Source organism: Ambystoma mexicanum, chromosome 8 (genome assembly GCF_040938575.1).
Source record: "Ambystoma mexicanum isolate Mex_15411 chromosome 8, UKY_AmexF1_1, whole genome shotgun sequence".
In the NCBI taxonomy this organism is placed as follows: Eukaryota; Metazoa; Chordata; class Amphibia; order Caudata; family Ambystomatidae; genus Ambystoma; species Ambystoma mexicanum.
Genome location: NC_090929.1, coordinates 635,851,790 through 635,869,597, shown reverse-complemented (window position 1 = coordinate 635,869,597; position 17,808 = coordinate 635,851,790). Strand labels below are relative to the sequence as shown.

The window sequence follows — 17,808 nt, the reverse complement described above, 5'->3', positions numbered from 1 at the left end:
GGGTAGACAATGGGCCTCATTACAACTCAGTCGTTAAGGGTTAACGCCGTCGTTAACCCTTAACGCCTGATTCCAATTTTAACGGCTGCTTTTAGCAGCCGTTAAAATCCATGGCGCTAAACCGCCTTGGTGCTAATTACTTACCGCCTGGGTCGTAATGACCCCAAATGATGCTTTAATCCTTACATGGTCTATAAGTAGATATGTACCCTTCACCAATCCCTTACCTTGATAGGTTGTGGATTTTGCCATGTAGATTGATGTCACAGATGACACATATTGGGGTATAAGACTTACATGTAATCAAATTTGGTTGTGAATGTTGAAGCATCAGTCCGATGTCGGCCAGTTGACCTTGCATTATTCAATTAATAATCATGTAGTACTTTGCCATATTCTTGGAGTTTGTTCGATTATTTGATCTCAGATTTATTATTATAATTCCATCTAGTTCAAAAGTCGCTTCAAGGTGCTAGATCACAAAGTACTTCAGGGCCAAGCCTTTAGGAGCAGTGAGCACCGGGTTGCAATGATCCCGATACGGCATAACACAATTATTACCTCAAGCAATTGGAGGGTGTCCAGATGTCCCGGTTCGCCAGGACTGTCTGGGAATCGAGCCCTCTGTCTGCCCGTCCAAAGAGTTTATTGGATTAAAAAAACAAGTCAATTTTGGGGAAAGGGAGGGTGAAAGTCCTTGTTTAGAGGAAAGGGAGGGTGACAACTGTATCGTCAAAATTATTAACTAAATAGCTATCATAATATTTTCACAATTTTGCCATCTGAGCATGAACCACCAACCTTGCATGTACCATCCACATACATTTTATGCTTGTACCACAGAGAATGGATAAGAAACAGTTAAATAAAGCAAGACATGTAATGTCAGAAGGGGCAACAGCTCCTTTGTTATTAACGTGCTTACATCTACAGACAAAACCGCACACAATATATATGCAGATACTTTGGAACGGGGGTGAGGTGGGTTGGGTTAAAGGTGGTGTGAGGGCAGTGGGACTGGGTAGTCCTTCTTTTATGTTGTTGGCTATCCCGTTTTTTTGTCTTGAAATTGGGACTGTTGTGCAGCCAAGAAAATAGCTTTGAAGTATCTCAATGAATGCTACTGAGATTATTTGTAAAAATAAAGATTTCCAAAGACATCTATTTAAGCAGTGGCACTGCAGGGTGTGGGGAGGAGGGCGGAATTCCGACCATTAGATTGACGGAAACCTCGTCTTATCATGAGGGCCGTGAAGATGGTCTAAGGGCACCTAATGGCCGGTATTGCCTCCCCTTGTGGGTGCTAAGTCTTCCAGCACCTACCCAGGAACTGGGGTGCAGCCAGAGAATACAGTCAGGCTTGCCACATTACCCGGGTAATATGCACAGAGATGGAAGCGGCAGAGGGAAGAATGGTGCCACAATCATGGTGAGTCCTGAGTAACTGGTGTGGAGACAGCCAAAAAGATGGAGGCCTAGAATCAGAGCGTGGAGGCTATTTGGGCTCCACAGGTGGAGCAGGGAAGTAAGAGATTTAAGTGAATGCTGGGTGTAAGGTGAGCCAAAGTGTTGAGGTGTTGCAGAGAAAGTTGGCCGTGGCTAGCAAACGGAAGGGTGACATTTGGAGCATTATAAGAGATTCGTTCTCATAATTCCAACTTCCTAAATGGCTGGGCTTCATCCAACATTCCAAAAGGGCACTAATAGCTTGTAGTATAAGCACAAAAACCAAGAAACGTAATGTTGGGGGACTAGGGTTGTCACCTTTGTTTGAAGCAAAAAACACACTTGAAGCCGCGCTCACATTTTAGAAGCTCCGCCCCTTGACAAACCCCTTTCATAGATTAAAAAAATGTAGTACAATGGCAAGGAGAAAGAAACAAATCATGCTAGCAGTCAGGGACGTCATTTCACCAAAATGTCAGGGGTAGCGGAAGTGACATCACATGACCTTTGACCCACACCCCAAAGTGACATCACGGGAAGCGACAGTACATAACCTTTTACCCCTTGACAAAACAGGAAGTGGCATTATTCCTAAATACACTATGAAAGATATGGTTACAATATCACTATAATGTGATATACATTTCATACAAGAATGGATCACCATATGTATCATTAATATCAGTGTGTATAGACCCATATTGCCAAATTACCGTGAATGCAATGATAATGATGTGTTAATATATAGCACTTATGCTCTTTATATAGAACAAACATACACACAATATCACCCAACCTGTGTTGGTACTCATTATCAACCTTAGAAGGCTGAGTTGGCTTTGCCAGGAATTGAAACCTGCAGATCATACACACACACATCACAGAAGTAAGTGTTCAACCCACTGAGCTATCTTACCAGCTACAGCTATTTTACTGGCTATAGTAAAATGATCAATTACATGTCTGAGTTTTCTCAAAGTCAGAAAGCAAATTACACTCTGTAGTGAATACCATTAAACTGGTAACTGAGATTTAACAGCAGGCCCGTTCATCTGCAGGCCTGGTTAAAGTTGGCCACATGTCAAGCCTTCCTGGATCTACTTTTCAGGCTTCAATTGTTCATTGGGAGGGTCCATAACTGTGTTTTAAAGAATTTAGAGTAGTGCAGGGAAAGTCACGCACTCATACAGCATCCTGTACTATGGGCACTCATTACCTCATACATGCAAACAAACATGCTGAACAGCATGCCATGGAGATAGGAAAGATAGACACATTACAACAAGGCATTCATTGTGGCACAACCAGTGGTGAAAATGTACAAAAAAAAGTAGTGGAATTATGTTCCCTCTGGCCTGACCCTGCTCCCCACAAACCCCATCGCCACGGCCCCTCCCACGTGCAATCCAAATCCCCAAAAACATGCGTCTGCTGATTAAGGGACTGTTCAGTGCAGCGCACTGAATGTGCAAAAGTTCAAGTTTCAGCTTCTTCTAACACTTTTACTTTAAAATAAAACCATTCCAGAACGGTTTCTTTGTAAAATAAACGTATAGGAACAATAAAACGTAATTTAAAAAGGTAGAGGAGCACCACTCCCAACCGCTCCTACCCACTTCGACCACTGGGCACAAGGGCCACTTGATGTGCTATGGTCAAACATTTCTACATCGTACACAAGCTTTTAGGCACAAGTATTTTTTCAAGTGACCGAGGACACAGAGATGGAATGTCTTGTGATGATCGGAACAGAGAGAACACCAGAAAAAGACATGCTACAAATGCGAATTATGAAAAGCTAACTACATAGTCCGAAATTGAGGCTCATTCTACTCTAAATGCTTTTTGGTAGTTTTTGTTTTCATTGTGAATTTGACGTGTTGAAGAACAGACTAAGGGCCTCATCACGAGTTTGGCGGTAACCCTTAAATCCGGCGGTAGCGCTATTACTGCCGGATTTAAGGGTTCGCCAAATCAGAGCTTCGGCGGATTTCTCCCCAGCTCTGAGCTGGGGGGTAAATCTGCCGAAAATTTGCGCTCATACCGCCGGCGGGAAATCTGCCTGTGGTATGAGCGTGAAATTTCCCCATTGAGCCCAATGGGAAATGGGGCATTCCCGAATGGGCTTAATAGGTAATGGGAACTTCCAATACTGCCAAACCCGTGATCCGGCGCTAATAGCGCTGGGGGGTTTGGCGGTAGGGCAGATAGCACCAGCGCTATTAGCGCCGTCGTTACCGCCCAACTCTCGATGAGGCCCTAAATCAGTGACTCACCCCCGAAGTGTGCCTGAAATAAAACTTTAATGAGTTTTGCAATGATTGTATAGAATTCCAGAAAGACAACTTATGTGTTATTCCTGTTCTTTCTTATTTAGGGTCACTGCTTAAAGTTAAAGTGTTACACTTGTGGAACCCCTTGTATTTTTTTTTAAGAAGCCCGAACAAGATAGCCAGCCACTCCAGAAAAAAGAGCCACATGGCATTGGCCACAGCCCAGGAGCTTCAATATAAAAAAATATAAAAAACAAGTTTCTTAATTTTTTTAGGGCTAGCAAGGGAGACATCAGTGGTCACAGCTGCTACCCCTGGGGTCCCCCAAATGACAGCCCTGCTAGCAGTTATTTTTTTAACTGACCTATGCTCTTTTTAACCTTAGAGCAAGCTCAGTTTTCCTTTATTCTTATAAAAATGGATCCAGTGATGTCAAGCCAGACCTGCCTACTGTTCAAATCAAAATGTCTGCTATTTGCAGCTCGCACCTAACAATGCTGCTAGGTATTAACAAGTCTGCCACTGCCTTATCTCAGAGAAAAATACAGTGGATATAATAGCACACAGTTGCACACACAGTCAGACCAACATGTTTAACTATCTATAAAAAAGTAACAATTGTAACTTAAAATAATTATTTTTATTTAATTTCATCTGTGCAAATCTAAAAATATATATTCAATCATCCTCTATTTGATGCAAAACTGGGTTTACGTCATTCCCATTAGATGTGCCACAGATAAAGCAGATAAGAGTATACTGAGTTGCCCAGAATCACACACTTTAGTTAAAAGATGAAGCTTGGATCTGAGACCCGTCCACCACTTAGGGACTCGAACTCATATTGTACATTCAAGATACGAACATTCCTCTCACTGAGCTGACGACACTGTGCACAGGTTTGATTCCGGGTCAAGGATCAGAGTTTTACATATTTATACCCCTATCCCCAGTGAGAGGGCTGTGTGCACCGGAAATCTGTATGTCTCCCAGAGTCACCGGGACAATCCCAGAGGTTAGGCAGGTCTTCATCAAACTGATCACATTTAATCAAGATGTGCATTAACACACTGGTCTATTTAGCCATATCAATAGATGACACTGAATATTTAATTTCAAAAACGTTATTCTTTTAAGCATCATTCATAGGGGCTTTATTTTAAGCTTTCAAAACAATTTAATCCTAAACATAGCTATGTGGGTTACAAACAGAGATGTAGCTTCAGGTTTCACATAAATCACAGCAGCAGGCACATTTACCCAACAAGCAACATTCCAAAAGACATTCATGAGGTGTAAAGCTAAGAGTGATTCTTCTACCATTTTTCATTGTTCATTTTTCAGAAGCACCTATCAACAGTTCAAAAGCTGGTTGAGGCACACCCAGCATTAAGCTGACATTTCCCAATCCTGACCAACATTTCAGAGGCATACGCCAGTAATGAAATTGTTCCAGATCATGGTTTTCATCAGATCCGTATTCATTTTGTCAGATGTGGTAAGAGCCTGAGCTGGGAACACCGATCTACCAATCTAACTTGCTTGTTACTCATATCACACAACAATAGTATAGATAACTTGTTCCCTTACACAATACTGCAGTCCACTTTTCCCAAAGGAAATGCAGATCTACAAGTAGCAAGCTTGAAGGTTGATGTGGGACAGCTGGCCAAGAATGGTGTAACACTCACTTTGCATTGGTTAGACAGATAGATCGAAAGAGATGCGACTTCGCTGAAACTAAGCTTTAAGTATTGAGAAGTGGTCCCATAACATGTCTGACACCTCCCACCCAGCCCTGGCTATTCATTCAACCACAGTCTGCAATATGGGACCTGTAGTTTCGCTTTTCCTAAATGTGTGTACCACAAATCATATTCAAATTGCCATTGGCTAAAAAGCAAACAGTGACCACCAGTCTGCTTCTTTCCCACCACTGCTTCCTTACTGTATGTGGTGGTTGCAAAGCAGAGATGTGTATTCCCTCACACGATGCCAATCAAGTGTGAGTGCTTCATCCTGCGCTGTTTCTGTGCATTCTGGTATTCATAGTTTTGCTTCTAATTCATCATTGCAGAGCTGCAGGTGACAGAATGCAAAAAAGGAAGGATGCCTGGATGCTCTATTCACAGGTGGCACTGCAACAAGGAATCCAAATTTTTTTTTTGTTTAAGCATTTCTTTTTGCTCTTTCAAGCAAGCAGGCTTGTACATACATGTCTATAAAATATACAATTGACCTATTCTTCCAACAATAAACCAATTGTCTGGACTTGCCTGGGATTGGCCATCAACAACACCAACATTAGCACATTGCAAGGAGAGTTGGTATTTTGCACATGAAAGGGCCTCTGAAGGTGAACTTGCACCACTAACCCAGTTTCCATGGGTGATGCTACCATCCCAAACCAATAACACTCCCCCCGCCTGATACTCCCCACACAGCTAGCCAGGCACATGTACATGGGGTTCAAACGACACTCCTCCAGTGACTGCTCCCTGGGGGCAACCGATTAAAATGGTCACCCTAAGTAGCAACCAATTGTGGGGACAGCATGAGGAACTTTAATACAGTGGGTTGCCTGGACCTGGTGTATGGATGTGAATGGGGAGGCAAGAGATGGGGTCAATAGGAGGAGTAGATAGGCTAGTGGCGGATATTTAGGGAGATCAGGAAGATGGGGTTCAATGTATGTTTCTGCTTGGATGTGTGGGACCTATAGGTTTTCGTTCTAAGGGAGCGGTGTGGTCGAAGCGTGTTGATCGCTGTGAGCCAATCATTTGTCGGTGTTTAAGGCAGGTCTATATACTTCATGAAGTTACGAGTGAGGTGTGTGAGATGGTAGGTAATTTAGAAACGTTGGCTGGCACCAAATGTGTCAAATGTTGGCCCCATTTCAGTCGAATACTTGCTACAAGCCGAACTTTGGCCAACCTAGAACCAGTGCTTTAAATGGTATGCAAAATCGAGCCGAGCTCTCAAGGGGGCGTGGCCAAATAGGGACATGGCCTGGCATGTGGTCGGCACCTCCAATAAAAAGCAACACTACTATGACCTGAAAGACACCTTTTAGGCCAGGCCACTTTTCAGCCCCGGCCACAGCCCCACAAGAGCCCCGGCTCGCTTTTTGCAAAAGGGCTGTGGCCTAACAGTAGCATTCAGGTCAGGTAAGTGTTGCCGCTTAATTGCGTCTCTGACACCCTGAAAGGCACCCCTTTGCATCGATCATCACCCTCGCACTGGGGCGTGAGGGTGATGATCCCTCTATCTCCAGTTAAAGGGACATGGAGTAGGGATAGACACAAAGGAAGAAAAGGTAGGCATTTTTCTAAAGCCTGAATCTCTCGATTTTACACGAGAGCTTCAGGCTTTCGAAAACATGCCTTCGCTTATAGTGGGCTGGGAGTACCAGGGGACTTTAGAGAGCCCTGGCACTGCCCGTCTTGAACATAATTTTGAGAGACTTACGAGGCTCTGCCACAGCTAGCCCCGGCCCTCTTAAAACCCTGCATAGAACTTGTATATTTTTTCTATTTTTCTACAACCTCTTCCTTAGTATCTTTCTCCGTGCCATCCCATCCTGCCCAGTTCTCTGTTCCTCTCTCATGTCTCTCTCCCTACGGCACTCTCCGATACCCCTCCCCCCTCGTTCTGCCTGATGTTTACGAGGGTTGTGTTTCTGCAGGTACATAGTCGGCTCAGACTCCACCTTTGTTAGCAGCTGTTCCTGGGTAATGCCGGGATCTCTCTATCCAGATGTTTCAGGAAAGGCGGCTCTGAATTTGGGACCAAGTCTGAAAGGAGTCGGCGGGGTGTGATTAGGAGAGGGACTCTGCGTTCCGGGCGTGGATCGGTGAGCCGGAGATGTATATGAAACTGCCAGTTCTAATTCTGGGATATTAGCTCTAAACTTGCAGCCAGGTTGTAAATTCAATAAGATTTTAAATGCCAATTCTGAATCAGATTAAGAGGTCTTCAGTGGAATCTGAGCTCTGGATTGGAAGGAGAGTTCCACGTTTGGAAGTCTTCTTTTGATATGCGAGCACCATGTTTGAAATGAGAGCTGTAAACTGGAACGAGACAAGGCATATTTAATGCACAGCTGACGATGGGCCTCATCGAGAGTTGGGCGGTAACGCTGGCGCTAATAGCGCCGGCGCTATCTGCCCTACCGCCAAACCCCCCGGCGCTATTAGCGCCGGATCACGGGTTTGGCGGTAATGGAATTCGCCATTCCCCACTGAGCCCATTCGGGAATGCCCCATTCCCCATTGGGCTCAATGGGGAATTTTCACGCTAATACCGCCGGCGGATTTCCCACCAGCGCTATGAGCGTGAATTTTCAGCGGATTTCCCCCCAGCTCAGAGCTGGGGAGAAATCTACCGAAGCCCTGATTTGGCAGACCCTTAAATCTGGCGGTAATAGCGTGACCGCCAGATTTAAGGGTTACTGCCAAACTCGTGATGAGGCCCTATGACTGGAAACCAAAAACGATGAGATTTTGCCCACTCCCACAACTGTTTGAAACACTCTCTGTTAGTGCTCAAAGCTCCACCTTCCTTCCTCGTTAAAAAAAAGATTGAGTAAGACCATGAAGACAATTCAACATCAAAAGCAATTCTTTTGGGATTTTTAGGGTTTAAAACTCAAAAGGAGGGCGACATGACTGCTGCAAAGTCCATGGCAGGGCTGGAGAGTTGGAACGAGAGCATGGATCAGGTTCTGTGCTATTTGGGCCATAGGCGAAGAGGTCTAGTTGCTGGCATAAGTAATCAGCAGAGAGCAAGGGTCCGTCCAGGCCCGTCCTAAGTGGCACAGGAGTCCAAGGGCAATGGCCTGCCAAAGAAGAGGCAGGTAACAGGTTGATAGCAAACTTACCAGAATTTCATTTTGAGGCACCCTCTCAGACACAGAAACTGCAGTTTGCCTTTGCAAGGCCACTGTAGCTCCACCCTCGCCACAATATGATTGGCCACTGATTCAATGGCATAATACAAAATGTGGGGATTACCCTGCAAGCTACGGTAAGGGCCTCCCAAGCTCCTCAACAAAGAATGGGCATTGACACACTCCGGGATGGCCTGGACCACTACACATGCAAAATATCCATGATAATCACGCTGCTGTAAGTATGTTTTTAATCAAACCTTAAATCTTACACTTAACATAGAAACAAAGAGGTGATCCCTGTCACCTGCCACCCAAATGCACAAGCCTCCTCTGTGTGTGGCCAGTAATAATATGAACATTATTGATGCCATAAGAAAACATGGTCATGCTGGCTCTGCCAATATTTACTAGCACATACTCCTGATCGCTTTGCCCTTAATGCCCATACAGATCTCATGTCAATGGAAAAAAACATGTTATTGCTGGCTGCACAAATGCTTCCTATACCAACATGGCTCATGCCTAGTCACATGTGGTGGTCGGTCACAGGATCCCCTATATGACCCATGAGCCTGAGTAATGATGGTCTGTGATTGTTAAACAACTTTAACAGATGCTCACCCTCGGTCGAGAAAGTCGTTCCCTTATACTCGTACTCACCCATAGTTGTTCCCCTGGCTCTGCATCCATTCTTTTCACAGACCTAGCTTTCCTTCTCCATTATCGCTTCTGGGCCAACCCACTCAGCTGGACACATTCTGGATGCCCTCATACACTCTGACCTCTCTCTCTCACCCCACTAGTCTCCCCTCTCTCCTGGACAGATCATTCTCTCCTCTCTGCCCAGATGGGTTATGTTGGCCTCTGACTGCCCCCCCAAATGTCCCACCAACCTCTTTCGCTAACATCCACCCGATGAAATGAGTGACTACGGCTACCTTCACTTCCACCTTCCCTCCCCCTCTCCCCCCCTCCTCTTACTCTACCTCTGACTCTGCCCTCAGCACCCTCCACCTGTCCATCGCCATACTCTTGACATTCTTGCCCCAGTCAAGAGGATCCATCTGAAGCCTGCCTCTAAGCGTAACACCTGGTACAACTTTGAACTTGCAGCCCTGAAACGAAAGTAGAGGGCGGCAGACCGAAGTGGCTAACTTCAGGCTCATCCCCTGCCAAACTGGCCTGCTGCCTACTCAAAAGACAATACAGACTCACCATCCGTGTAAATAAAAGAGCCTACATACAAGCACGGGTCTCCGGCGCATCTAACAACACAGCATTTCAAGATCTGCAGGGAACTAGCCAACCCTTCCGCAGTCTCCTCCTCTCCTTCAGCTTCCCAGACCCTCTGCAATGCACTGGCCTCAAACTTTGCCACCATAACTCAGGACATCCTTTCTACACACCCTCACAACCCATCCCACACCCCTTCCTCCATATCCCACTCCCTCCTCCTGCCTCCTTCACCTCCTTCTCCCCTGTCACACCTGAAGAAGGTACCATAGTTGTCCGCTCCATAAAGGTCTCTTCTAAAAATGGTCTCCCCGTGCTCATCCAGGACCATGAAGGGCAACATCAGCTCTCTTGCCCCTGCTCTCCCTGATTTCTGCAATCACTCTTTTGCCACTGGACCCCCCCCTTAAGTACACCCTTGTGTGCCCACTCCTGAAAAAACCTTCTTCAGACCCAGTTTGCCCTGCCAGCTCCTTCCCTATTTCCACCATCCTCTTCCTGGGGAAGCTGCTTGAGAAGCTGGCTTTGCCCCAACTTAACTCACACACTGAACTTGTTGGGGGTCTCCATGACCATCAATCTGGATTCCGAGCATCCAGAGGCATGGAAACTGCGCTTCTAAACACCTGTGAAGAACTGCTTGCATCTCTTGACTCCAACTCCTCAGCTGTCCTTATCCTTCTCAATCTCTCCTCTGCCTTTGACACAGTCAACCATTTCATCCTCATACAAAGGCTCCATGATACCCTTTGTATCTTGGAATGGGCACTAGACCGACTGACCTCTTTCCTCACTAACCGCTCTTCCCAATTCATCCTGGGCACCTTCTCCTCTCCTCCCTCCCTACCTATGGTGTCCCCCAGGGATCTGTACTCTTCCCCCTGGCTCTTAACCATCTTCCTTGCTCTCCTTGCACGCCTCATCGCCGCCTTCTCCTCCAACTTGCAGTGTTATGCAGATGACACACAGCTCTTTTTCAAACTCCCTGCTGACCCTCTTGCACCTTCCATCCTCCCTGACTGCCTATCTGCCATCCACCCCTGGTGCGCCTCCAACAATCTGTGCCTCAATGCCTGTAAAATTGAGATCCTTCCCATCGGGACCCCTGCTCCCCCTTCTTCCCCTCACTCTGGCCTTCCTCCTTGTGCTCTCTCCCTGTGCCTTCCACTGAAGCCAGAAACCTTGGAGTCATCTTCGACTCCTCTCTCCTTCCTCCCTCACACTCAGGACATTGCCCAAAGGTCCCACTTTCAGCTCTTCCTTCTGAAATTATTTTGACCTTTTCTCACTTTCCCTCAGAGGCTCAATGTGACCCAAGCCTTGGTTCTCTCTAGGCTGACTACTGCAATAGTCTCCTCCTGAATCTTCCATCGTCCACTCTGCGACCCCTCAGGCTAATCCAGAATAGGGCACCGAGACTTACCCTTTGCCTTAAGCCCATGGACTGAATCTCTCCTGCACTAAAAAGTCTTCACTGGCTCCCGGTTGCTGCACCGATTAAATTCAAATTCTTCTGCATCAACCACAAGGCTGTCTGGACCCAGGGACCACACTATCTCCAACTTTATCTCACTAAATACTCTCCCTCTAGAACACTACATTCCTCTGGCACCAACTCTTTGTGTGTAAAGGGTTTTGCTAAACTCAGAGTTGGTGATCGTTCAATTTCCTCAGCGGGCTCCCTCCTATGGAATAGCCTATCCTCCCCTCTGTACCTTGAGCAAGATCATCTCAAATTCCAGAAGTTCCTTCAGACTTTCCTCTTTTCTACCTCCTTCCCTTCTTCTCTCCTCTGCTAATCCCAGAGTTGCTATGATTGGTGTCCTGGGCCCTTAAGCATCCCCGGGTCTCTGACCTCCCAGACCAAAATGCCCAGCTCCTATCTATACACAGCACTTGCATCTACACAGCCTCTCCCTTGGAGGTTCACATTTACACCTCCCACAGCCCAGTCCATGTAGCACCCAACATGCCTAGCACTTCCCCCCTCTTTCCTCTTCCTTGCTGCACTTTGACATTCTGAATACTCACAAGGCATAGTAAATTCGTCCTTTCTACGCCTCCCCCCACCCCCGCTCTTAAATATTGTGTTTTAATGTATTTCCCACCCATCTCCCTCCCTGCCCTGTGGGCACTTTGAAACAGTATTTTCTTATTGCAAAAGTGAATAACAAGCAAACAATAAATAAATAAATAAATACTGCAAAATATTCCTCTGCTTTTTCTGAGATCACTAACTCGGCATTTCTTTCTATCACTCTTTCTTTTACCCCACACGGTGCTCCCATCACCCTTTCTGCCTGTCACTTCCTCTGCCGTATTTCAGATTACCCGCCGGCCTATTGCGTGACACCATCCACATCCCGAAACAACAGGTGAGCACGTGGGCCACTTCCCATGTCAAAGTTAACGCCGGGGCGGGAGTTGGGGAGAGAAGTTAGAAGAATGCGGCAAGGCACGAGAGAGGACGGAAGGAAGGAGTGAGACTGATCGGGATGGCAGGCCTAGCTTCTGGAAGTGTCCTCATTTGGGACGGGCAGCACAGGGTGAGTGTGTGTTTTCTTGTATCGTGCCCGCTGCATAACGAACGTACTCTAGGCGCTCAGAATGCGTTCAGATAAGAAAAGTGGTGAAGTGATATGATTGGATTGGACTCGCAATATGTTCTCACTGGTGGGGATGCTGGGTTTTGAATTCTGGGTCTGCTATCAGCATTTTAAGCAATATATCACATTCTCCATGTATGCGGCAGGGGCACTGAACCAAAGGGAAACTGCAAGGTGGCCGTGCACATGAGACCATCACTAGTGCTGATTGCTGGTGGTGACACTTTCAGGAGAGACACAGCTTCCATGCTAGTGCCAGCTTGTGCAATGCTGGAGAGTGACTTAGCTTCTGTGCTGGTGCCAGCTTGTGCAATGCCGTAGAGTGACTCAGCTTCTGTGCTGATGCCAGCTTGTGCAGTGCCGGAGAGTGACTCAGCTTCTATGTTGGTGCAAGCTTGTGCAATGCTGGAGAGTGACTTAGCTTCTGTGCTAGTGCCAGCTTGTGCAATGCTGGAGAGTGACTCAGCTTCTGTGCTGGTGCCAGCATGTGCAGTGCTGAAGAGTGACTCAGCTTCTGTGCTGGTGCCAGCTTGTGCAGTGCTGGAGAGTGACTCAGCTTCTGTGCTGGTGCCAGCTTGTGCAATGCTGGAGAGTGACTCGGCTTCTGTGCTGGTGCCAGCCAATGACACGCTGGAGAGAGAGTCCTTTACCTGGTCTGTGCCAGCCGGAGAAACGCTGGAGAAAAACGTCCCATGAGTGCAGCCTTTGACCTTGCAACCCGTCCAGCCCAGAGGTCTAATCAGAGTACACCCATGATTTAAGTGAAAGGCAGTCCCATGTTCCCACTAGCGACAACCGAAAGAAAGAGTTTCTCCCATCCTTGTGATATCAGAATTTTCCCGGGTACCAACGCCCCCGCTTCTCTGCAGACATATGTGCAAGGGGCCCTGCTAGTGTTTCAGAAACTACAAGGCAGTTAGCTGAATGACCCCTTTGCAGCAGGGTGTTGGGACACATATCTCGGGAGGATAGCTCAGGGGCAACGTGCTCGCCTTGGAAGCAAGACTACATGGAACAACACAGGTTCGATCCCTGGGTCTGTGCTTAGAAACCTCTGGGTATTAAGCGTGGTATAAATAACCTATCACATCATATCTGCTGAGAGTCGAGGTACATCCCAAACCCACACATGCATACGACACACATACAAAACATGCTTTTTTTTAACCTGTATCCGGCCTAGCAGGTCTGGACTTGATGCTCCTCTTCAGGCCTCTGGCTCCCACGCTCCATGCAGACAGGAACCAGGAAGCAGGGAGAGCTTCCTGGTTGCTGACATGTGCAGGGGAGTTGTAGGCTGAACAAACCCCATCTTGTGCGCCAGCAGCCAGTCCAACGCTGCTCGGCCCAAGCCCCTAGCCCCGACTTTGGAAAGAAATTAATTATTTCTAAAGTCAGAATGCTGAGGGGCCAGCGACCCCTGGGACATGGGGAGATGGGGCTCTGTGCACTGCGGGTGCTGCAGCGGCCCCCACTTTGCCTGTACACTGGTAGGTAGTTTGTGGCCATTCACACAACAGTGGGTGCAGGTGCTCCACATTCGCCTTGCCGTAAACAAATCATAGAGACCTTGTGCTATGCCCTTAAGATCCCGAGAGCACTGCGAAAACACAGAGACTCCAGGCAAATCACTGAGGTCGGACAACTATAAATGAGAGCCTCAGGTTTGGTATTAAACCCCCACTTTAGAAAGAGTTTGCCATGTTTTCTTCTAATAATACATTGACAAGATAGCCACAGGATTGGAATGTTCGTCCCACGTCTAGAATGAGTGCCTCAAGTTTGGAACGAGAGATCAACATTGGAATGAGGCTTTGGTAGGAGAGTCCCATACTTCATATTACAGTCCCATGTTTTATAATGTTAGTGCTAAACTGGAATGCAGGACTGGAGCCAGCCTCCTTTTTTGGGGCCCGGGGGGTGGGGTGGAGGACAGTTTTAGAAAAGGGGGCCTGAGTGGGGCTAGGACTGATCGCCCCTCCAAAAACCTGCATGACCATTATCAATAGCGCCATTGCTTTGTGCACTCAGGCCTATGTAACCCTCATCTATACAAAAGGGGTTACCTGCAACCTGGTCCTTCAGGTAAGGTAAACATGAAAAATATATAAATCGGACCAGCGGTAATGGGATGACACAAGCTTCTTGATTGATTCAATACATATTACACATGTTATTAAATTATTCCAATACATCAGTACACATACATCTGTATGTCACACTAAAAAACACTAAAAAATTAATGCTTACCCAAAAACATCATAATTCCTACAATTTCATACCTCATATCCACAAACTGTCCATCATTCATTCATACATACATACATAAAACCATCCCAGCTTCCTATTTCCTAGTGTAACTCCTCCTATGTGTTACACTTATATCACATTAGTAACCAATTCCCATATATCTGACCCTGTCCATAATCATGGTGTCATATACAGTTGATCATAATTTTACAACAGTTCATAGAGTCGACACGTGTTTTGGTCAATGGACAACAATACTGTCCTTTTCTTCTCAAGACCTTCTTCAGGACGTATGGCACATTTTAAATGTATTGCCCCTCAAGGACTGGGATAAGCCAAATCACATCCCTGTATAACAACTCCAGAGATGCAGCAAGAGGTGGTGGACTGAATCCCTCACAAGTACCTAGCAACCTATTTAGGCAGGTCAATTCTACATTCAAAGTGCGACTATCAGACACACATTCTTGTGTTCTTGAAATGGTCTTAATCAGTAACCGTCTTTCTTCTCTGTATCCACCCTTAAAATTCCAACTTAGGTGGGTAGTTCTTATGTCAGACGGTATAATTCTTCCACTGTATCTTACTCGTGGGATCAAGAGTTGCACAACATTCTTCTTATTGATTCAAAATATTGCAGCCTGCGAAAATCCTTTTACTTCCATTTTTTCGACATAGCGTGACCATTCGACTGTGAGTTTAGCCTATGTAACCCTCATACATAAGCTGCCTCTCTGCTTCCAAAAATGAGCCAAGAAATAAGGACAAACTAGTAAAGCACTGGGGTCAGTGTTGATAGGTTACTTGTACTGTAGTAGGGGTAGTATACTTCAGTGGCAATGTGCTTGTCTTGGAAGCAAGATGACACAAAGCAACACAGATTCAAAACCTGGGTCCGCACTTACAAACCTCTTCGGTATTAAGCACTCCTCGACATGATAACAGGTCCCAGCATATCCTGTGTCAGCGTCTCATCAGGGACTGGATGCGTGGCAGGGATGTAATTTAGGGGTCAACAGGGGTCGCACGTACGACCCCTGAGGTCTCCCTTGCTACCCCTAAACATTTTTTATTTTTAAAAGTCTTTTTTTATTTATTTTTTTACAAATTGAAGCTCTTGGGCTGTGGCCAAAACCATGTGGCTCTTTCTTTCTAGAGTGTCCGGCTTTCTTGTTCAGGGGATTCCATAAGTGTCACATTTTGACCAGTGACCCTGAATAAGAAAGAATAGTAACAACACATTTGTCTTTCTGGAATTCTATATAATAATAATTGCTAGACTCATTGAAGGTTTATTTCAAGCAACTTCAGGGGGTGAGTCACTGATTTAGTCTGTTCTTAAACACCTCAAATTCACAATGCAGACAAAATCCTCCAAAAAGCATTTAGCGTAGAGCAAGCATCCATTTCGGACTATGTATTTTTCTTTTCGCAAGTTTCAGTGATAGCATGTTTTTTTCTGCCGATACATATGGTGACCCATTCTTGTATGAAATGTATATCAGATTACATGGGTATTGTAACCATATTTTTCACAGTGTACTTAGGAACAATGCTATGTGATGCTTCTTCCTGTTTTCTTTAGGGGTAAACGGTTGTATTCCATCGCTTCCCGTGATGTCACTTTGGCGTGGAGTCAAATGACATCACTTCCTGTGATGTTATCAGAGGTCAAGGGTCATGTGATGTCACTTCCGCTACCCCTGGCATTTTGGTGAAATGACGTCCCTGATGTGTGGCCTGCAGGTTACGCATAGATTGCTGCAGCAGACACATTAACCAATTGGGCTACCAAATGGGCTGTCGGCCCTGCCTTCTCCCCCCTTCTCTGAGACCACGAGCTTGAATATCCATAACACCTTGCTTTGGCCCCTTTAATCCATCTTTCACCCAATTCAGAGGATATTTAGGTTCACAAAGAGATGCTGATCACCGGGCGGTGTGAGCCTTCGAAAAGCCGAGAAGAACAGTTCTCTTCACTGGATCATGGCGGTAATATTGATATAGGCAAGAGAGGCGTATTTCCGCTGCCAGTCTATGTCTATTGGCGTGGCCTGTTAATGAGTGTTCAAAATAATACAATCCGCTCTGACGGGTGGGCGATTTGACAGGCTCTTGCTGTATTGCGCCGTTCCCATCAGCGCCCCCTGGCTGAAAGTCACTGCAAAGGGCTGCCTTCCTGCAACTACCTCAGATTGGGAAGGCTTTGTCTCTCTCAACCCAGAGGCAGGCTCTGTCACTTTTGCAGTGAGAGCCATCCCTTCGGAATGACAGTTCCAGGTATGAAGTGAAAGTCCTTGGTTTGCGAGGAAATTTCAAATAGGTAAACAGGGTTAAACGTTTAAAATTGGAGCTCAAAGCAACGAACGAAAATGTAGAATGTGATCTGACAACTCCCAGACTGGAAAGGATGGTGTTGGGTTTCAAAATTTTAACGAGAAATCTCAATTTGCAGTGCAATTTCTATTGCAACGTCATAACGTGATTTGTTCACGTGACATGTAGTGGCTCTTCCCCAGCCAGCACCAATGGCCTTTCATACCAGCCCAGTCGTGAAATATCCTTTAGGCCAGTACTGGGGCAGTTCGCATCGGCTCTGGCTTCCAGAATAAAAATAGCACTTTGTACATTGTAAAGTTATGGAGTTGCCACCAGGGGTCGGGCCTCACTCAGCCACTCCTCACCCTGCGAGTCTCCTGGCAAAATACCTCTTTGCGGGGGGTGTCGAGGTTTCTGAGAGCCCAGACGTTGTGGGACCGTATTCCCAAGAGCTCCGTCGAGGATTCATGCGTCTAAATTGTGTTTTTTTGTAACCTCACACGAGCTCATCAGGCACTGAGCTTCCATCTGCCGGCAGGGGGCGTATGCAGGGTTCGGCGCACAGGGAACACACTGATTTCTCTATATCAGCAGGAATACCCGAACCACTGGACGCTACTGTAACTTGAATTAAGCAGCCAGGATGTGGGAGGGGTGCCACAGTGCAGAAGTCACTTATCGAATATTATAGCCATGACATCCATGGCCCCCAGACAGGGGTGCAACGAAAGCTACATTTTGGTGGGGGACTGGGGCTGGTGGGGGCGTGTGAGGCTAACCCTTCAAATGT

At 46.3% G+C, this 17,808-nt stretch overlaps 1 protein-coding gene across 5 annotated transcripts in view; it reads right to left on the bottom strand.

Annotated features, from left to right (window-relative positions):
* Window positions 1-17,808, bottom strand: part of RAP1GAP (RAP1 GTPase activating protein) — a 1,905,843-nt gene that overhangs the window by 1,066,451 nt on the left and 821,584 nt on the right. The window lies entirely within an intron of this gene.